Below are 23,558 nucleotides of genomic sequence, written 5' to 3' on the forward strand. Positions count from 1 at the left end.
TTTTATAATAACAGTTTAAAATCCCGGCAATCATTCTCGATGACCCTGTATTTCTAGCCGAAAGGAGACTGCAGTTTCACGAGACGAGACAGACCAAAGTCTCGTCCCGTTTTCAAGACGAGACACGAGACGGGACAAGCGAATATCTTCGAGACGATATGAGACAGACCAAAGTCTCGTCCCGTTTTCAAGACGAGACACGAGACGAGACAAGCGAATACTTTCGAGACGGGATGGGACAGAACAAAGTCTCGTGTCATTTTCGAGAAGAGACAAGCGAATATTTTGGAGACAAGACTGTATTTTCACGAGACAAGACAGGACTAAAGTATCGTCTCGTTTTCGAGACGAGATACAACACGAGTAAATGCGAATATATTCGAGATGAAACATGAGACGAGACACATCAAAGTTTCATTTCCGAAAGGAGATATGATATGGTGCGGACAACAAAGTTAGTAATAAGTTGTGTTTTATACCGCGTATATTGATGCAATTGTAGGTTGAATTGTATCATCTGTAAATATGCTGCATAAAGAAACAAATTGCCGGAGTAATAAGTGAAGTGAGTGTACAAGTGAATCTTTTCGCCACGAAACACGGGATGAGAGAGCATTTTCACGAGACCAAACAGGTCAAACCAAACTCTCGTCTTGTCCGATGAGCAACACTATTTCCAACCTGAATTAAAGAAGTAGTCCAGACAAGAAATACACTGCCGATGTGGATCTGTAAACTTTTCGCAAGTAACGCTTTTAGTTTCACTACATCAACAATGAATTGTGTAAAACACTTTAACCCCGACTAAGTTTGTTTTGAGTTCATTTTATACTAAGATAGGCTAATAGGGACTGGACGTCCAGTTTAAAGTGGAATCAGAACCACTTTGTAATGTGCCCACACCGAGGATCGAAAGCGGAACCCACTTGATTACAAGGAGACGACATTAACACTGTGCCATCGGGGAGGTATACTTCATCACCGGTCTTCGTGACACAGTGGTCAGTGAAACGAGCTATGAATGTAAAGGTTCTCCATACTCATCGCTCATCATCATAATAACCCAAGATGATTTCATCTGCGCTGTTTTCAGGCCTTCAAGACCGAAGCCACTACTCATCCTTGATACGTTCATAGACTGTATTATTATACTATTAAACGTATTATTATATTTATTAATAATAACTTAAGACTCAGCCGTGAACGATGAGTCTCGGTGAAGTACACAGACTCCTCTCAGGTACAGGGATAGTGTTAGGCAAAAATAATATTCACAGCACAGAGAAATAAAACCACATTGCTGCAGTAGATAAATTAAAAGGTTTTATTCTTTATATATGGCAATTATAATGCGAATATACTTGAGATGAAGGCGAGGATTTCGCTTTGCCGATGAAATGACTCAACTAAAACGCATAAACTCAATGCGTGGCTATCGGCATGATTATGATGCACATAGATCTAGCTCGCGCCCCGAACTACCACACCAAGAGATATCCAATAATAACCGAGCCAATATTTGCTTTTTAGGTTTTTAGTCCAAATTAATCGATTCATTAGGCTAGCTTTATTTCTTAACGAATAATGGTTGCAGTATTGTGCATAGCATCAATGCATGGCTATCGGCGTACCTATGATCACATAGGCCTAGCTTGCGCCCCGAACTACCATACCAAGATGTATGCACAACACCGAGGAGTTCTTTTTAATTTTAAAAACTTCGTCGACCCGTGGTGAAAGTGTGTTATTTCTTACGCGATATCCTTGCTTTTATACTATTTCTAGAACACAGATTCAAGTACAGATGAATCACTCACTATTTACAAAAATATGCTACCAACAAAACTGACATCTACACATGTTTAGAAATACAAATTCGTATGGTGCACTCTCGCAAACATGAAGATACATTAAACTACTCATAATAGAGCATAAAATACAATAAACATTAAACAAAAGATATACATTAGAAACAAGGTGCAATATTACATATAATAACAACGAAATTACTCTCTTTGGCAAAAATAAATATATTAGTGACATATTTTCTACTGGTGACGTCACATAAAAATATGGATCATATCATCCTTTCAAGTAGCTCAATTGTGCTCTCGATGCTGGGCTAACACCGACATTTTGGAGCTCCCACAGGGGATCGAGCCCGCAGCCGCTTTCACCAAAGGTGGGAGAGTTAGTCATGTTACCAAGGGTGACGTTGAATGATTGTAGCAAAGAAATAAAATAAATTAGTAATATGCTCAAGATATTACCGTCAAACTAATAGCTATAAATTGAACGAACTAACGAAGTATTGTCTTAAGTCCACTTTAAGCACAGAGACTAATAGGGACTGGACCTTCAGTTAAAGCGCGATGTGAACCACTATGTCCTTCCACCGGATATCGAAGCAGGGACCCCCTGATTACAAGGCAACGACGTTAACCACTACGCCATCAAAGAGACCCATGATAAAAAAAATCATTATATTGGAAAAAAAGACAAATGCACAGGGACCTAGGTCAATTGATTGGTATATCGATTTGGTTTACTATACCTCACTTTTCTGCCACTTTTGGCTAATCGCGAAGACGAGAATGAAAAATATGATAAAATTGCTGAAGGAACACTTTAAAAGAGCATCCATGCCTACGCCAAGATTCGAACATGAGACTGGCACCTACATCAACAGTCATTTTTCCTTTCCGTCTAGCCACGGTGTATACTGGGCGAGTGATCATTTCCCAAGACACACAACTGTCAACCTCCCTTCCACTTAGTACACCCTAGACTGCATTTTGCAGGCTAGCGAGACACTGGCGCCTGGACTCACAGCCAGTATAATCTTCTGTGGTACTAGTGTGGTGTCGTTTATGTATGTTTGTGGTTTAATCTTGTCATCACTCATTTGTTACGTTCCTGGTAACTCTTCTTACCCTTTACTCCTGTAGTCGTGGACACGATGACTATAATGGTCTACAATGAAACCTATCTCAGGGTAGGTTTATTAAGACTCAAACCAAGGTTTGTAAATTTTTTAGATAAATGTTTATTTAATCACCTGAACACTTACAACGAGTAGGTAGGTGACTCGTAACTGGAACTTAAAGATCAGCTTCTTGAATATAAAATAATACTTACTGGAAGGTCAACACTAAGGTTGCCCAAATCTAGGTTTTACAGAAGAGCGTCTTAAACCTATTTCACTTCTACCTAGATTTGGAGTTATCACCTGAGATTGCCAATTTAGGTTTTACAAAAGAGCGGCTTAAACCTATTTCACTTCTAACTAAATTGTCATCCCATTCGACCAACCTAGGGTTTACAGAGGAGCGGCTTAAACCTGTTTCACCTCTTCCTAGGTTGGATCGTTCCTATTTGGCCAGTCTAGGTTTTACAGAAAAGCGGCTTAAACCTATTTCACTTCTTCCTAGACTGACACCAGAACAGACCTCCTTTCCAGGCCGAAACGCATCGAATTTTTACCCAAGTTTCCAGTCTCGAACACCGTCCTTTAGGTAATTTCCAGATACAATATTCTGAATTATAACAAAGATATTTGCAAAATACATAGTTTGGCTTTGAATAATTTACAAGGAAAGTTTACATATTCATTTGAGTTAACAATTATTTATTTAACGTTGATAAAATGTTACATTTTGGAAAATAGCTATACAAATTTAAATGTTCCGCCATTATCTAATCACAATTAGGTTACTTCATTAACACGAATAATCTTTGATTTGCGAGTATACATTTACATCATAATAAATGCATGTTACCTTAAACGAGCTGACTTCATTAGATTGCTACATAAAGGTTAATACATTTGATCAAGAGCGCCCTGATTGGTGCGTTCACGTTTGCGTCACAACTGAGCCATACAACATGTTAATTTATAGACAATATTAAGAAATCAGCGTGACACTATATATTTTTTCCTTTTAACATGTACATTCACAATTATGATGGAAAGTTACAAAATGTGCAAGGTCGTACCACATTCTTATATTCGCGATTAACGTAAAGGAGCAGAAAAGCGAAGTAAAATTAATTAAAGTAAAATTAATTAATCAATCAACTTTCTAGACACGCTTAGTAAATGTTGAGGATAATTTAATTTATCTAAACTCGCATGGAACCTTAATGCATGGAACCTCTAAGTGCTTCATAATATTTTATGTCCAGCAGACAGTAAGTTGCTGATCATCTCTCTACATGAAGAGGAGGCTTTCATCTTGATTACAGCCAGGCAAATTAACCAGATCAAGTGCATGGAGACACGTGAGCGTGCAGACACGTTCTCAGGGTCACGCGAGGAGTGGCATCTCTTTCTGTCACAACTGCCTGGAAACAGACCTGCGTTGGCCTTGTCCTGGCAGAAATACTTGGTGTTCAAAACCATAACTACTCGCATGTTTCTCCTCGGGTTGCCATCGAGAAGAGACCACACGAGTATTGGCATATTCTCGGTCTCGCCTCGATGTGACGATGAGGATGAATGATGATATGATGAGATGGATGAAGGGACAATCAGGGCCTCACTTTTTAATCTGGTTAAGGAGATTATGTAGTCCTCAGAGACACGGAATTTTATCTTTGGTAAGGGGCTTGGCTCCCTAATAATGTGACGGGTGCAAGTAGCCTAAGCGCTCACACGCCCAAAATTTTAATTTCCATCAATCAATCTTCCATGGACACCGGTAACAAATAAACAAAGTTCATTGTTAGTTAGTAATATTACTATTACTACTACTTACCATAACCCCACAGCTCTACAGCACCTTGGCGGGCCTTGGCTTACCTACCGACTGCTGGTCTCCCTCCCACACTGTTCCGCCGTCACCTGTTATAGCGTGGAGGTCTCAGACCAGTGTTGGGGTGACGGGTGATCAGCCCGACGAACCCCCAGCCGTTATTGTAGGTCTTCTCGACCGGGTTACGCTCACTCACTCGGAGCTTCCCAATTTCCTCACGATGGTGGGTTGCCACCGGCCCTATACGTAGACCGAATAAATTCCGACCAGAGCCGGATTCGAACCTACGCCGTCCCGCAGCGAACGATCTCAAGACGAGTGAACGCCTTAACCCGCTCGACTACGGAGGAGGACTATTACTACTACTACTACTTTTAATAATAATAATAATAATAATAATTAAATAACTTAACATTATTATTATTATATGTTATTACAGGTATCTAACAACAATACGTTGTTCAATAGTCAATACCAGCCACAATATGTATGATTAAGTAGGATTAAAGAGGCATCCGCTAGTAGCATTCGCTACACACTCTACATAATTAATTCTGAGGTCAAAACCAAAAAGTTCAATATGTCAAATTAAAGATAATACTTTACGCTACAATTTTTGTTTGGGACATTCTCTTCTCAGATGCCTAGTTTATTAGTAATTTAATGATAAACAAAATTATTAGTAATAAATACGAATTCGTTCTACTAATAAGGGTTGCTAATATCGAAAAACCTAAGACAACATTAAATAAAGACCACATCTTAAGCTTTCGTTTAAAGAAAAAAAAAAGAACATTGAAATCGGACCATTAGTTTTAGAGATATAGTAGTTTCTTTTCGGAAGTCAACATCGGCCATCTTGGATTGGCCGCCATTTCTATTAGCTACCAATTTGAGATGGCAATCATGGTTTCTTGGTATCCTTACACACCCATATGTCTGTGGTATAAAGGAAAATTAGTACCCCCAAATTATACCAAATTCTTGATTTTGGCCACCTGGCCCATAGACTAATATATTTCGAATAGATGAATGCGAGGAAGAGAAGAATAAAGCAAGTTGAAGGAAATAGGGGTAGAAAACGCGAGAGACAAAGCAGCTGAAAGATAACAACAACAGAGTGAGTAGGAAGAGAAATAGAAAGAATGGAACAGATAAAAAGAAATAAAAATAAGAGAAGAGCGGTAGAAGCGGAGAGAGACAAGAGAAATCGGAGAGAGACAAGAGAAAAAGAAAGAGGATGATAAAATTAAAGAAAGGATCTCTATCTCTGTCTGTCTCTCTCTTTTGTCTCTCTCTCTCCCTCTCTCATTGTCTCTATCTTTCTCTCTCTTTGTCTGTCTCCCTCTCTCTCTTTCTCTCTCTCTCGTTCTGTCTGACTCCCTCTCTCTCTTTGTATCTCTCTCTCTGTCTGTCTGCCTCTCTCTCTCTCTCTCTCTCTCTTTGTTTCTGTCTGTCTGCCTCTCTCTCTCTCTCTCTTTGTTTCTGTCTGTCTGTTTTCTCTCTCTCTCTTTCTGCCTCTCTCTCTGTCTTTCTCTCTGTCCCTCTCTCTGTCTGTCTGTCTGTTGTCTGTCTGCCTCTCTCTCTCTTTGTCTGTCTCTCTGTTTTTTCTCTCTCTCTTTCTGCCTCTCTCTCTGTCTTTCTCTCTGTCCCTCTCTCTCTCTCTCTGTCTTTCTCTCTGTCCCTCTCTCTCTGTCTGTCTGTCTGTCTGTCTGTCTGTCTCTCTCTCTCTCTCTCTCTCTCTCTCTCTCTCTCTCTCTCATTCTTACAGGGTGTAAGGGATAACCTTTTCGAAAGGCGCCCAAATATGAACCTGTCTCCCATGTAGTACGCACTAGACTGCATTATTGCAGGCTAACAAGGCTCTGACGTCCCACAGCCAGTATAATTCTCTGTGGCGCTTGAGTGTCCGTGATTGTTTCCATTCATCTCATCTTATCACAATTCATCCTCATCTTCGCCATTAGGTAAAAGTGGAAGAAAGCGAGGTAAAAGAAACTAATTCAATCAATTAATCAATCAATGTTTCCCCAATGACTTTGTGTTAACTCTGTCCATTTGCAATAAAAGGGTACCGGGTTCGATCCTCGGTAGAGACTCTTGCACTTTAAACTGTATGCTCAGTCTTGCAATCTACCTAAACATAATCTACGCTAAATCAAACTTTAAAAATAAATGCACAGCAAAATGGCACGTGCCAACTTCCGTGGCAGAATGGTTATCACAGCGGCTACGATGCCAGTGGTCCCGGGTTCGAATACCGACCTGGACATGAGTGTTTCTTGTGAGTATCCCTTCATCGTGTCGATTACCGTAAGTGGAAGAAAAGCGACGCTAATTAACAAAAATCAAACAGGCAAAGTAGCCGCGGTAGCTCAGTCGTTAGGGCGTCTGACTACCATTCGAGAGACCCGGGTTCGATCGCCGGCGGGGGAGAACCTGGATTTATTCCACCGGCGCCCACCCAGCGTCGTATAAAATGGGTACCTGGATGGGAAACTCACGCCCACCATCGGCCGTGATAAAGAAAGGGTTCGGCCCTAACTCCACACCCCCTGTACACCTTCATGGCATGGTGCAAAGCAGAGGGGGAGCACTTTACTTTCAAACAGGCAAAGAATTAAAAAAAAGACACGCGTATCTTAACAATGGACAAGAGACACCTTCAAATTCGCGACATAAAACACAAAAACTACGCGCCATAACTGCCTCCTGAAAACATTAAAATTCTCGTAAAACCACTGTCAATTCGCAGCCAAGGAAAACCATTATCAAAGATGGCAACCCTGACACCAGATTTCCGGATAAACGTGTTTGCCCAGGCGTTTGTGACCTTCGCTGGTCGTTGTGTATTTTACTGCACTTGCATCCCATATTTAGTGGCTGGCCGAAGGTGCGGAACAATCACATATGTTATGTGAAGAGAGGGACTGGATAAAATATATGGTATTCCTCAACGGGGAAAAAAAATCAGCGACATATGGCTACGACACAGTGTTTCCATGCAAGAGGGTACAATATAGCTGGTTCAAGTTCGAAGTATGTGTGGATTCAATGTTGAAACCAGCAGCGTGACTTGGAGCCTAACTTTTTGAGGATCTACATTGATTTGCTTTATTTTACTTCGCTTTTTGTGCCACTTTTGGCTAATTTGCGAAGATGGGGATGAGTGATTATGTGATGAAATTGATGAATGGGCACTCAAACATTCATACCCAAGCCAGGATTCGAACCCCTGTCGTCGTAGCGCGATGTCCTAACCACTCAGCCACGGGAGCCGGCTAGAGGGTCTAGAACATATACTTCAGGAGGTGGACACAATACCTTTAGCTTTCAAATGTTAATAGAGTGGACTCTTCAATTCGAATTAACAAAAACATTAATTAATTAAAAAAAGCAATAAAACAAAAGAACTGTTCGACTTTGCGAACAACGTACCCTGACTAATCATAACTGACAACTGAGGGCAGATGAGAAGAGTCAATACCTGCAAAGAAAAACTCTCTCTTCCCTATGGATATCACTGGATTGCTGCCTTCGATTTATCCCAACAAAAGGTTCGAAACTTCAATTTACATATGAATATTTAACATTGGTTTGAATTAGATAGGATTTTCAAGGTGAATAAACTTCTGTGCGAATTATCGAATAATTCGAATAATTGAAGTTCGAACTAAAAACCAGAGTTGTTAAAGGTCCAGGAATCTTAAATAAATTCAATTCCGGTCCAGGAGAGAAAATCAGCAAGCGTAAATGGCTTCTGGGTCGTAAAGAACCTTTTTATATGTGAAGTATTTCAATTCGGTCCAGGAACCTTCTTTCCGGATCAATTTAAATACGGTCCACGAACTTTTCTTGCGGATGAATATAAATACGGTCCAGGAACCTTTTATTCCGGATCAGTTTAAATAGGGTCCAAGTTCCGTATTGAAATGAAACAATACGCAACTTCAAACGAATTTGAATTGTTCGAGAAAAAAGGTGCCGGTCCTTTTACGGAACTCAACAGAACCCATTGGTTCCTGGACCATTAAAAACCCTGTTTAAAACACTCCACTGTAAACCTAAATATCTGCGAGAGAGCGACACACTGCCCCTAAATTAGACTATACTTGAAATTATTGTGTGTTACATTCGAATCGACAGGTGAATCGGGTCGGGTACCCTATTCTACACCCTCGAATTTTGAATTTTTTTTTCTTTCATTATGAAGGTTATGTGATCCTATTTATGAATAAAAAAACATTGGAGCGCGGAAAGAAGTATTTACGACTGTACAGCCGTTTAAAGTGGCGATTTTGTCGTTTGCAATAGTTCGGACGTATTTTTAACTATGTTCGCCGCGCTTTCTTTTTTCGATGAATTTAGGGGTGAAATGAGTGCTAATGGAACCTAACCTAACAGGCCTAACCTAACCTTGTGTGAATGGTTTGTGGGGCTATCCGTGGATGGTTTTTGGGGCTACGAGTGAAAGGTTTCCGGGCGTTATCGCACATTTACCAAGGCATGTTAGAAATTAGCCGAAGTCAAATGCCCCAACACTATTTCTCACTGTTTTCCGCATCGACACATGAAGATACAAAAAATGAAGGCTAAAATTAAACCAAAGAAGGTAACTTACCTCTTTTTACCAAGGCCAGGTATTGAATTGTGGGTCGAAGTTCAATTTGTAAGTCCAAAAATGAAGTAACTCTTACGTTGAAAGTCCTTGTTGGCCTTTTCCACAGAATACCAACCTCCACTCCCTTCCCATCATAAAAATTAGAAGTCGCAAATTATCCCTTCCCACAAGTCATTTAGAAAAAACAACCCTCCCCTTTACGGCATGCAGTTGCCAAAAAAATATTATTATTTCCAATTTCTGAAGTCGCATAAATGAAATCGAATGTCTGAAATGTCCAATCCGCCAATATATCACACAGAGAACATATCGCAATCGCAAATGTTCCTATTGCACAAGTCAATCATAAGAAGAAAAAGAAAGAAATCAGACGTGAGCCTGTGACATAAATTGATCATCCGAAATCTTCAGACTTGCGCCTGTGACATGAATGCATCATTCGCCATCATAAAGTTGTGAAAAACCTTTTTGACGTTACGCAAGGAATTTTAATTTCATAAAAAACGTAAGTTTCGTAGCACGTAGACCTAAATAATTACTTTTCGCGCTATTTAGAAACATCGTTTATTATGAAGAACTAATTTTTGTAACGAGAATATTTGAAATGTGCGAAAAATCGAGGGTGTAGAAAAGTGTACCCGAGCCGGTGAATCTATACGATTCATACATTTTATTAAGAACAAAGGTAATTACTCTCAATTCTTAACTATCAGAATTACAGCCGGAAGCAGTCACTAGGAACTACAAGTATTGCTGAGTAAAGGCATTACATCAATTTTAGTAGGACACCAGGTAAACAACTTACGGGAAGTAAAGAAGTGTATCGACCTGGTATTTACAACAGCAATCCTTGGAGAATAAATAGTGTGTATTCTGATAGGGACCAGATCAGATCAGAACAAGAGCATATCAATAAGACACTACGAGAGAGACAGTGGTCAGTCTTCGCACGGCAGTCGGTATGACTGTTGGAGGTTTGACACCAAGGTATACTTACTTCGACGCTAGTAAGACCAAGTCTAGCTTCTTCTACCATTCTGCGAGACTTCGGAGAACTTCAGCTTCTAGTTGAAATAGGTATTTTCCGAAACATCATGCCGAGACAATCTTAGTGAGACCTAAAATCCAATTAGTGTGTATTGTGTATTCATTTGCCATTCTATGCTATTCAGGTACCACCTCTCGCATCAGGATTTATCGCCAAGTGAGTATGAAAAGTGCTATCGCAACTCAAGGGACATCTGAAAGTCCCAAGTTAAGATCCCCAGGTTCCTAAGGGAACGATAAGGAATGATGAACTTTTCTCAATGTTACCCGCTATAGTACTGCCAGTCTAATGTTTTCACGCCAGTGTGACAGAATTTCCACAGAGTGCAATAGTCTGTGTTACTGAAAAGAAAATGATATCATCACATATAATGTACGAAATGAATGAATTTGTTTAGCATGAATATTGTTTTTAGGAGAGTTAAAAATAGATAACTCAAACTATCAACATTAATTCAAACTGCCATGGCTCAAACAAGCTGTCAATCGCTTTCAAAGCAATAAAAGTACAAATAAAATCTAATTCCATAGAACTATAAGGAAGACGGATGTATTGGAACTTTAGGAAATTGAATTATTAAGGAATGAATGTTTAATATAGTTACTAAATCACATATTGGGGATTTTAAATACATCTTGATATTAACATTCACAAAGTGCAATACACGAACATGTGAGTTTTATGTAACTATAACTATTAAAGGTAATAAAATAAAGCTATACGAGGATGAGCTGACTTCAATAGCAACTTTTCAATAGAAAGTTTTGCTTTCGCCTCACAGTTAGTCAACACACACAACATATTGTAGCGAAGCCAGTATTTAAGGATCTAAGTGTACCATTTATATTGCTAGTGACTGTACATAAATAATTAATGGAATTTTACATAATAGATAAAAACAAAAAATAATGTACGTATGTTAAGGGGTGCAGTACACTAGCTCACAAAAATGTGAAAGTGTGCGCTCGTAGTATATGAAAGGTGCCACGAGCGCACAACATCCAATGCTGCGTTGCCACATCTATGATTGTGTAATGGCTGGCCTGTGTAGAGAATCATTTAATTGCATAAAAAGTAGGGCTGAGCGGATACCACTTTGAACCGATACCGGTACCGATTCCGATACTCTTACCGATTCCCACCGATACATATTCTTGTAAAATTGCAATAATTAAAATTTGTTCAAAATATTGACCAATATTAGTGTGTAAATATTCTTCTCCAATTATATGCATATTTTTACGAAGAAATTTGCTTTACAATATTCAAGAATTACATTCAGAATATTAAAATACATATCATGTAGTCGAAACAGATAGTTTTTTGTGTAAAGTTGGTGCAAAATAAATAGAAAGTTTGCATTTTGCATAATTTCCAGGATAATTAGACCCCGTGAAAGACCAACATGCCGGAAAGTATTGACTGGTATCGGTTAATGAATTTCAACCGACACTTCCCGATACCACTGGTATCGGTATCGGCTCAGCCATAATAAAAAGTCAAATATCAAGAAGTATTACACATGTTTATTATAACAAAACTTTCATGAATACGGATACAATGAATGACTTTGTTTGTAACTTATTTGTTAACGCTGAAAAAATACCCCATAGCTTTAAGGAAGGTTAGGTTAGGTTAGGTTCGCGGTCCGCGTTCTTTTGAGGGACTCCAGCTAGGGTCCCTTGAAAGGCAAAAAAAGTTGACACAATGTGGCAACATCGCCTTGGATTTTGTGCGCTCGTGGTATACATTTTTAACCACAATCGCACGCAGCCATTTGTTTGTGCGCTCCCGGTCTACAGCGATATTACGTATTGCAACACAGCGCAGACCTCCATAGTGGTTCGGATCCCACTTTAAACTGTAGGTCCAGTCCCAATTAGCCTTACTGTGCATAAAGTGGACTTAAAAAACACCAATTCATTCCATAGTAGAGGGGTTAGGCGCCAGGAGTCGAATCCCGGCCTCGCATATTTCTTTTTTGTGCCCTTAATAATTTCATCCCATCCATCACTCGTCCTCATCTTCGTGATCAGCCAAAAGTGTCAGAAAAGTGTAGTAAAATAATGCAAATTAATCAAACAGTGTAACGCAGAATTAATCTGGACTAAATAAAGAAAAACGCAGAAACATAACTTTATTGAGCCTTTGGGAGACGTCGTTTCAACCTAAATCTCCAGAACTAACTTGTTAGCTTCTTAAAATTAATTTGCATTTGTAAATTTCCGGTTCATGCATTACTTCCATTTGTACGAAAGTTAAATCAAGGAGACTTGGTGGGCAGGCCATGTGGCACGAATCGGATAAGAAAGCTTGTTGGGAAACCTGATGGTAAGAGACCTGTAGGAAGCCCAAGACGAAGATGGAGGGATAACGTTGAGATGGACCTGAATGAAATCAGTAAGGATGTAAAAGATTGGATTGATCTTGCACAAATAGGGACATTCGGGTTTAAGAAGGCTAGAGAGATATAACTTGACAAGTTTAAAAACAAGACGCTGCAAATAGCTGTTGCGCAGCTCACACAACATTTCCCCACTCCATTCTCTGCATGGACGTTGGTTCGCAGTGTTGCAACCTGGAGGGAGCGGAATGGTCTGAGGATTTTCAACGACATTTGTATTCGCTTTACCTGGGCTGTTTTCTACCTGTCGGAGTACAGAACTTCAGCTCACCTTTCGCCAACGACTCTTTTCCTTCTTTTAAAACTTGAACTCCCCGATGGCGCAGTGGTAGCGTCGTCGCCTTGTAAGCAAGGGATCCCGGGTTCGATTCCCGGTGGAGGCACACAGTGGTTCGGATCCCACTTTAAACTGTACGTCCAGTCCCGATTAACCTTACTGTGCATAAAGTGGACTTAAAACAACAAATCAATCCAATTCTTTTAAAACTTGAGAAACCATCCATTTAGATACTCCCGTTGCGGCGCTTGTGGACTCGACAACATTATACTTAAGTTTATGTAACTCCTTCTGATTTCGCAAATATGTTGCAACATTGTAAACAATTTCTCTGGCCTGTTCTCTAAGGGGCTTTCCATAGCAAATTGTGGATTTCGTTGGACCCGGGATGATTTGATTTTTGCATTTCAAAAATATGCAGCCAAGAGTAAAGAGTAAGAACATTTCAGTGCTTTAAAAAAGAACACAGGCAAGCGTGTTATCAGATTGCCTTCTCGTAGTGATTGTTGTACGATAAACAAAAGAACCCCCACCCCACTCGGCTTTAAAAAAAACAGCCCACTGCTGGATGTCGAATTGAAAAAATGAAGTCATTCGCCCAGTAGTTTCTCTTCGTTATAAACGTTAACGCGCGTGCGTAATACCACAGTTTACGATCCGCGCACAGCACGCATTTTCAAAGACCGGATTAAATTAAATGAACCACTGATAAACTGATATGAGCCGGCACTGACAATCTACACAGTAAAAATAGTTTGTCATATTTGTTTTAGCTTAATTTTGCTGAGTTGGCATCACTCGTAGTCTCAAGGCCAGACCAAGTAGAAGTGTTGGGGAGGATGACGTAATAGGAAGTGCTCCGCAGCGATCTGCGCATATCGGGACTTGTCAGGCTATAGTTATTGTGCGAAACTTATATTATATTAGCTTATTTGTTTTTGTTCAACAACTAAACATGACCATCAACGATTGTGCAAGGCTTGGTACATGTAAATTACTGACGACTTGAAACGCAGAAGTACTTGTATATATCTCAACTACACGTGTAGTGCTGTAAAGATAGCTCTAAACACTTTAGTAAACGGTTAAGCGAAATGAAAGGTCAAAACTACATTTTTAGCACAAGCACATAAAATTCGATATTAAATTACCAGATAGGCGGTAATAAGCGAAAACGTGTGACCCCCAGAGTAGCATATCTGCGCAAACTCCATTGATGGTGAGTGAGGTAGTAACTGTTGTGGCAATACAGTTACGAGAAGGCTTCCTCATGTTGCAGATGACAATTGCTGAACAAATATTCGCAGATTTGAAGTCCTTGAACTAATTTTGGCGGCACTTGGCAACTAGGAAGACGTTTTAGAGTTCTGTACATAACAGTGCCTTACTCAAACTAATGATCAAACTTTGAACGTTACTCTATTGTACCGGCTGCTCACGCCTGCCAATTTATGTATTGTTACGCAGAAGTTATGCAAGTTGGTATTGGATGTCATGTGTTAGCTGCACAAGTCTTATGGAGAAGATAGACTATCAACTTTTCCTCTTGACTCGTAGTAAAATGCTCTGTATAAAAAAGGCTAAACGGGGCGATTTGATGCACTTTTCTTTAGCTATTTTTGCTTCTATGTACACTAAGTTGATAAATTTGGAAAATTCATGGGCTTGTATCCATGTGGTTTATACAACTACCAGTGGCGGCGATTAGGGGGACGAGGGGGGCAGTTTCCCCCACATTTTTGCTACTTTTACCCATTTTTACTGTTCTTGCCCCCCCCCCAGATTTGGAACCCAACCGCCGCCATTGACAACTACAATTTTCCATTACGCTAAATTTATTATATGAAATGTGTTTATTCAAGTACTCTTTCGGCAACTGATAGTATTAGAATGTTTCCGTATGATATTTTGGATGCTTGTAATATTGCTTTGTAATTAAGTGTTACCGAGTGTCAGGATTAATCATCTAAGGGCGCTGAACGAAATTTGAAATTTAGGAGATACGATGTTGAAAATAAAGAAAACACAAAACGTGATTGCATGTTTTAGCCACTAAATCAAATACTAATCAATCAAGTATTAGTAGGAGTCTATGATAGCATGCCAATGACACTGTAGAATACTAGCGACTGGTTCCATTTTTTACTTGATTTTAGCACAACGAGAGATTTTTGGAAATGGGAAAGAAACAGCTTGTTCAAGGAAGCCCAATGGCATAACGGAGGATTTTTTCCAGGAAAAGGCAAGCAAGGTATTTTTCCAATGTGGGAAGGAGGGGGTGGCAAACGAGGCATATTTTCCACCCTAATAGTGTTGCTCTCTTAAAAACACTCCATCAGTTTGAAGTTACTTGCAACGCTCTTAAAATAATTAACAGACTGTAATGAAATTATTATACAATTTTAGATTGACAGATTGGCAGCCATTTTCCAGGGCAGACCGTGGCCCCTCTTGACCCCCTTCTGGACGTCAATGATATCTGTACTACATCTTACAATCCAAGAAAGTGATCATATAATGTAAACGTTCAGACATACGTTACAGTCTTATTGATTTATGTGATCTATTGATCTATAAATCATCTTTGCCTTTAAAAACACACTTTTTGAATCTTCTATCATTGTAAGATTAAGTGACTTCGGTTGAACATAGATTCTGAAAAACGGGTGCTGAAGGGGGTGCGGTACTGATTAAGGAGTACGCAAGCACCCCCTTAGCACACCCCTGACTCCTCCCCAGCGGAGTGTGCAACATTGTACCGCGCAAAAACATGGATGCTACGGAAATAAAATGAAAAGTGACTAGAAGCCAGTGGCGTAAATAGAACCTATAATTCACAAAAGTTTCTCTGCGCTGACTTCCAACCTTCAAACGAGATTTGTAAATAATTTGACATGACATAACAGAGAAAATCCAATATTGCCACTTACTTTTCAATACCCGAAGCCGAGGACGCATCCGCCAAAAAATCGTTCATCAAAATCCCCCCCCCCCCCAACAGAATTGTTTATCATAACCCCCGCCCAACACACACAAATTTAGTTTGATATACATACAATAATTGATTTTTGTTAATGTCAATAATTTTATTTCATTTTTTAAAGAAAATGAATTTTCGATACGTATGTTTAAGACAACGAAATCTGACAGTATTTTACAATTATCCAGTCAGTCGTAGCACAGGAACACATACAAGCGGGACAAATCGTGCCTGATATCATCCAACGCTAAGACTGAAGTCCGCATGTCGGAAGTTCCGAACCACCTCAAAGAAAACACCAGACATTGTTTACCACTGGCCGAGATCTCAACAATCGAAAGGCGCACGAAATTCGAATCCTTTCATTGGAGTTGAAATGAAAAGACTAAAGAAAGAAAAAGCAAGGCTCACTTCCACGTTTGCTAACACAAAACGTACAAAATTGCTCAGGCTCACTACCATTGTTAAAGTGCTGAACCTTATTCTTATATCTGCTTGAGTAACCTTGTATTAATGCAAACAGCAGCTCCCCCTCCCCCATTTCCAAAACCGATTTCAAAGACATAAGAAGTTGTGTTTCATTTCAACCCCATTGCCGCGATCACTCATAGGTAGGAGGTAGAAAAACTAATAACCATAATTAAAAATCAATAACAAGCCAATCAAACGAAACAATCCCCCATTTCTGTGTGAAGACATATAGAATTGGTAGGGAAGATATAAAATTTTGTCCCGTCAAAAAATTCCCATGGCGCAGGTGCGTAATGAATCCCCCTATGGGCACTCCCGGGAAGAATGGTTAACAGAGAAAGGATTGGATGAAGACGATATCAGATTATATTAAATTATGTAGATCGTACACTGATATGAGGCATACTAGACCAAAGGCCAACTTTTACAACACTATTCACCAAGCTTAATTTATTGATTGATTTGCTTTATTTTACTTTGCCTTTCTGCACCTTTTTGGCTAATCGCGAAGATGGGAATATATGATGAAATTGATGAATGGACACACTCAAACAGCCATCCCTAGGCCGGGATTCGAAACTGGGACCCCTGGCGTTGTAGCGCGATGTTCACAAGCCTAATGTACAAAAGTGTATTAAGATAGAAGTTCTCTGTAAAGAAGATTTTTCTCGTATTTACGCTTTATACAATTCTTTCTCTTATATCTACGGGTCTACAAAAATAAATACACAATTTTTATTTTGACGTTTCAGGAGAACACACGCTCCCTTCATCATACATTTATTTTTAGTTTGATTAAAGATACAGTAATAACAATGGTTATTTATTTTTAACAAAAAAGCATCAGTTGTTGACTACTGTAGGTATTGCGAATTCTAACTTTCCACTTCAAAAAGTTTGGAAAACATTGCTTAAGTTGCATCTTCTCAAGAACTTGATTCTCTGAAGTGTTGTGTGAATCTTGATTTGATTGATGAGTGGACACTCACAAACATCCAGGATTCGAACCTGGGACCCCTGGCGTCGTAGCGCGATGTGCTAACCACTCCGCCACAAGGGCCGGCTCAAATTCATTTATATTATTATAAATAAATCCGATTAAGAAAGCTAAGCCACTGTAAATATATTTTCAAGTTTCACATGAAATCAATATTGTGCAGCCTGTTTAAAAGTATTGACACAATGCTGCCAGAGGAATGATCAACATGTGGAAATAACGGTCACTCGCTATCGACAGAAGATCGTATGGTTGCCGATTTACCAGAAACCCTCTATTTACTATCGCATCTTTGCTGTTACGTATGGCCTACACTGACACTGGACTATCTTCCGCAAAGTCATTGAAACACAAGCAGCGGACGCTTTATCATCCGACAAGTGGAAAAACAACATTTGTACAGAGAACTTCACATGCCGAAAAACGCTACTAGCTAACAATTCTCGGAAAGCGACTTTCGCAACTTGTAAGGAAGTTGTTTGTTTGTTTACGAGGGCAGATGCAGATACAAGGACGTGCAAGGAAACCGGAAACTAGTAAAGCGCGTTCTCTTTGGATGTAGTAAAATGAATTAGAATACATTTTCTAAATTAACAATTTAACATCAGTTACTTATTTGTTTTATGAATACGTATTGTTTAGTTCATTTTGTAGCCTTTCCCTCTATGTTTTTCGTTGTTTTCTGCAGAAGTAACAGTCAATTTTTTTTTTTTTGCCGGCTTTATAAACGGTATGTCGTTTGTCTATGTCACCTATTAACGAGCATCCGGGCCTCCCCGGTGGAATCATTGTCTTGTAATTAAGGGGTCCCGGGTTCGAATCCTGGCCTGGGCATGGATGTTTGTCAGTGTCCATTCATCAATTTCATCATATCATGCATCACTCATCCCCATCTTCGCAAATTAGCAAAAATGGCACAAGAAGCAAAGCAAAAATAAAAGCAAATCAAATCAATCAAGGGGTCCCAGGTTCGATACCCGGTGGAGGCGCATAGCGGTTCGGATCCAACTTTAGACTGTAGGTCCAGTCCCGATTAGCCTTACTGTGCATAAAGTAGACTTAAAACACTAAACAATCAATCAACCTTTCGCGGAGAACAACGAGACGTTTCAAGTCTACCCTGATGTGGGATAGTCATTTAATCTTTTGATGAATTATCGTAAACATCCACACTACCTGTCACCCAGCACTCAATACAACTCAATGATACTACTTCCACACAATCTACACTCACAAAGAAAACATGGATGAGGGGGGGGGGGAGGAAGGGGGAGGAGAGACGGTATTAATCTTGAAAACTTTTCTCCATTTACACTATCGAAATCATACATTTTTATCAGCTTATATGATCATTCAAATAAACACCTATCGTCTAGCAACCTGAAAAAATCACTTTCAGGTTAGGCAATAATCATTCTGCTGAATACCAATTGCGTCAAAATAAACTTCAAATCATCATAATAAAAAAGTATTGCTGTTACATTAACAAATGTCGCATTATTGAATCACATTGCCGGACACTGTGGCCGAGTGGTTAGCACATCGCGCTGCGACGCCAAGGGTCCCAGGTTCGAATCCTGGTCGGGCTTGGTTGTTTGTGAATGTCCATTCATGAATTTAATCACTCATCCCATCTTCGCAAATTAGCCAAGAGGCACAAAACGCGAAGTAAAATAAACTAAAACAATCAATCAATATTGAATCACATTGGGGCGTAACAATTTATAGTTTAGAAAGTAATAACTAATAACAAAAGTGATTACAAGCAACGAAAATAACGCACAAGTTTTCACAAAAAACAGATGAAAACAGCAGGAACAGAATGAAAATTATATTTAACATCTGTCGCAAAATATTTCACGGCTGCCATATAAATAGTATACTCTTTGCAACAAAGTCCAGTTTAAGCCCAGCTGTCGTCAGCACCAGATTCAATTTTGTGTCTCGAACATTGAGTTGCCCTCTAGGGAGAATCAATGAGGACAAGCATTTGCTACGGATTTACCCGAAGCGCCGAAATGGACATCACTGCCTGTTTTTGTCTCGATTGAACGCTATTTACGACATTCTGCGAAACTCAATATTGCCAGACCTCCTCCTTCCATCGTGTCTACGCCCACAGTCTCCCATGATTGCAGAACGGAAATTCCAACTAAAAGACACAATTTGTGAAAAAGTCTTCGACGTATCTTCGCTTCGTTGTATTGCCTGCTATAAAGAAACGTTCCGAGAAAAGTAGCTACAAGCTTCTTTCGTTACAACTCAGCATAACTAGGGAAAAAATAAACTTATTGGATATATGAAGTTCAGTTTGGTGAACTGAAATATGTCCATTGGTATGTCTGTCCTTGTCAATTAATCGTTAAGACATGTGAAAAGATAGTAATGGGCAACTAAGGCAAGAAATCACATCAACACTTCGAAATGTTTTTAATTCGTGAACTGCAGCCGGACTATAAAAAAACTGACTGGATAAATAGCGGATTAAGACAGAAAACTACTGCTGCCATCCTGCTACCGTAAAAGAATGACCGTGACCCTTTCTAATCGCGACGATGAGGATAAAAAATATGATTAATTTGTTTAAGCGAAAGTCACAAAAAACACCCATGTCCAGGCCGGGATTCGAACTCGAGACCCCCCTGTGCTAACCGTTTAGGCACGGGGATCGGCAGTAAAACCGTTGTGTATAGTTTCCTTTAAAAAATGTTGACTAGCAGACTCTTTAATTTAACGAAATTTTACTGTAATTCCTGCTATTTTATGTTGCTTTTCTATAATCTTGTAAGTATTGTGTACATAGATGTTAATTTCGTATTTTCTTTTCTGATATATAAAGTACGTATATAATGTTCAACGTAATTGGTAGCTGTTGACGGATCAAGGTGGGTGCTATTGATGCTGCAGCATTAGGCCCATTCCTGAAATAGGCCCAGATGAAAACAGACGAGAATTTTCCGAAAGTTGAACAGTTTTCATTTGCTATATAAACCTGAAAATAAATCTTAGAATGAAATTTGGAGCCCCAATTTCGGACGCCTAGACACAGTTACTATTATTCTTTGCGCTGTGACGTAACTATAACGTCGTTGTGTTCATTGTTCACCGAAGATTTCAAGTTAATGCAATCAATTTTACGGTAAACAGTTTATTTAGGAATTTGGCTGCATTTTTTCAATATCTTTGCGATTGTTGCCACTTTATTATTGTTCGGTAAGTGCGACGTAGTAAAATTTTCACCTTGAAAGTTAGTTGTGCAGAAAAAATTGACGGGATTTCATTGTTTCAGCATCAGGTCCATTTTCATCTTAATCCGGCCCTGGCTGTATCCTGTGTTGAACTAATAAGTAATAATAATAACAATAATAATAAAAAACTAGTCACAGTTCTCAAAACGCTAAGAATGGTACTTGCATCGGATCACACTAAGTTATTCATACATTTCATAAATCGCCTTAAGAATACTATTCGTTTTGTGGTTCAACGGGAAATGCTCATTGGAACTTTTTTTTATGTCAGGTGAGAAGTTTTATGCTGTTCTGCGTTTTGCAGATAAGATACAGCACAGAAAAAACCTTTTACGTTTTCTGCATCTGCGATTTCCGCTCGAAACATTTGTGGTTACACATACTCAGCAAACATTCAGACATACGTTGGATCTGGCTCGCGCAAGTGTTTGTTTAAGCCTATTTCCTGGATCGGCATCTGGCAATCTCAGGCAGCTTCATGCGGATGTTAAAAAAGCGTCAATGAAGTGCAAGTGCAATTTTCACTTGCAGAAGGAATTGAGATTTTAGTTTTGATATTTCGAAAGGGGGGAAGTGTTATTTTTTCAGTAGTCTGCCTATACACAGAGAAAAATGTTTGTTTGGATTGACCAAAAAAATGGTAGTGGTGAACAAATCGTTTGTTTAAATAGGCATCAACCAAACAATTGTTCATCAGTACCAAAAGATTTGGTCAAGTTCTATTTGTTTGTCGTAAACAATTTTTTGGTTACCAAAACCAAATATTATTTTGGTAAATATAACAAAATGTAGCCCATTTGTTTAGGAAAACCAAACAATTTAGTCAAAATTACCAAATGATTTGTTAAATAATTTATTTATTTATGTTGTAATGTGGCTAATTTTAGCTAGGGTGGATAGTTTGTAGAAACTAACTGATCTCAAAATACACATTCAGAATAGAAAGTTTGCATGAACTAACCAATTTTAGAGCGTGCTTGTTTTTCCACGGGACACTTACCTTCGACTTATATAGTCCAGAATCAAAAGGTTGCTCATGGGAGATTCACTTTTATTCACTGCAGTACATTTTCTTCTTTAATTTGTAGCTTTGATGTTCACATATCTTTCTAAGAATGTTAAAGCACAATTTTTCACTATGATTACAATCAAACGTACCATTATTTGTTGTACAAAAACTTATGTTTCTTGTACATATTTTGATAGAACCATCTAGCGGCCGGTGTAGGAAACTCAGTATAAAGTAAGTATATTCTGAGCTTTTTTTCAGAATATTAGGTTGCACAGCAACATAAAGACTCGCTTCGAGTAATTATCTATATACATGAGTTTCAATTTTCGACAAAAGATTTTCATTCTACACTCGACGAAACTGGACAATCGTTATTTCACATTCGGAAGCACGCTCACGCACATATAGTAAATTTAACCAAACGTTTTGTTTCTCTTTACTTACATATGTATCATTTTGTTTACGAGTACCATATTTTGTCTGACCAAATTTTTTGGTATTCTTAAACAAAATTATTTAGTAATTACAAGCAACATTTGGTTATGGGAAACAAAAAGCATAACCAAACAGCTCAACCAAACTTTTTTGTTAATTCCTAACAAACCAGTTTTTTCTGTGTACTTTGTCATTTTTTTTTTCAGAATTTAAATGTTATTTCTTTTCGAGATGCTGAGTCAAAGTGTGGGTTCTAACACCCACGAACCCCTCTTGGGCACGCCACTGTACGAGCTGATCTTTGAGTGGGGAGAAGGGGCACTCGCTACAAACTTCAGTATACTCTGTCCCAGGGATCTCTGGAGCGAGCGAACGAAAGCAAGTCTCTTCGCAAGTACTGACTCGAGAGGGCTCGACCAATGAACACGTGCGAGGGAACGGGATTGCGTAGAGCGGCAACACGACTGCAGCTACCAGCCTTTGCAGCAGCGTGTACTGCTTCGCTCCGTCCACTATAATGGAGCCGTCGTACGAACAGGTGTCCATTCCGTATCACGCCGAAGGCGTGACTCGAACCCGCGACCCCGGACGTCATAACTCGATAGATTAATCTTTTCACCAAGGAGTCCGGCTGAAGCGCTGGAAAGAGCTTCTTACAAGCACATAAGACCGGCAATCTTCAGCGGATCTTAACACTCCGCTGACACGGGATTCTACCGGAAATCGTTGAAATAACGAAACTTAAGCCTTATGCAAGAAAGGCAGTTAACGATAAGACCCAGACTCGCCAACGACTTTAACGATCGGAAACTTGAATCTCCCATATAGTTCGAGAGACCATTTCTCACCCAGTTGTAATTAAAAAGTTATCGCGTGAACAGTTGTTGCCTCCATGTTAAGGGATCGATTGATACGCAAAAGAGTTACTGCGGGGAATGGTGCGCTATCGAAGTTTCATTTCATCAAAGTTTCTCTACTCAATCAACGAAACCATCATCTCTACAAGACACCAGAGGTAGACGAACATTCCTTTATTCCTTTTCTATTATTTTCATGACTCCGCCAGACCAGTCAACCGAAGTGTTAAAATCCAATGTTTAAGTGTTCTCCTTATTTCACAGGGGTGAGCCCCGTTGCTTGTTTACGTGTTACCTTCGTTTCTCAGGGGTGGTACCCCAAGCCATAATCGTACCTCTCACATAAGCGAGTTGCTTCAGGCTGGCACAGCCTAAGTTCGATCCCAATACCCGAGGTATTTTATACGTTTTATACGATCACAGCGCAGAACTGTTATTTTGACAAAATCCTGTT

At 39.3% G+C, this 23,558-nt stretch overlaps 1 protein-coding gene across 3 annotated transcripts in view; it reads right to left on the bottom strand.

The window, feature by feature from the left end:
- LOC146002806 (Y+L amino acid transporter 2) overlaps positions 1-23,558 on the bottom strand; it is a 346,752-nt gene that overhangs the window by 131,857 nt on the left and 191,337 nt on the right. The window lies entirely within an intron of this gene.

The sequence above is a fragment of the Lepisma saccharinum genome, chromosome 19 (genome assembly GCF_977018435.1).
Source record: "Lepisma saccharinum chromosome 19, izLepSacc3.1, whole genome shotgun sequence".
In the NCBI taxonomy this organism is placed as follows: domain Eukaryota; kingdom Metazoa; phylum Arthropoda; class Insecta; order Zygentoma; family Lepismatidae; genus Lepisma; species Lepisma saccharinum.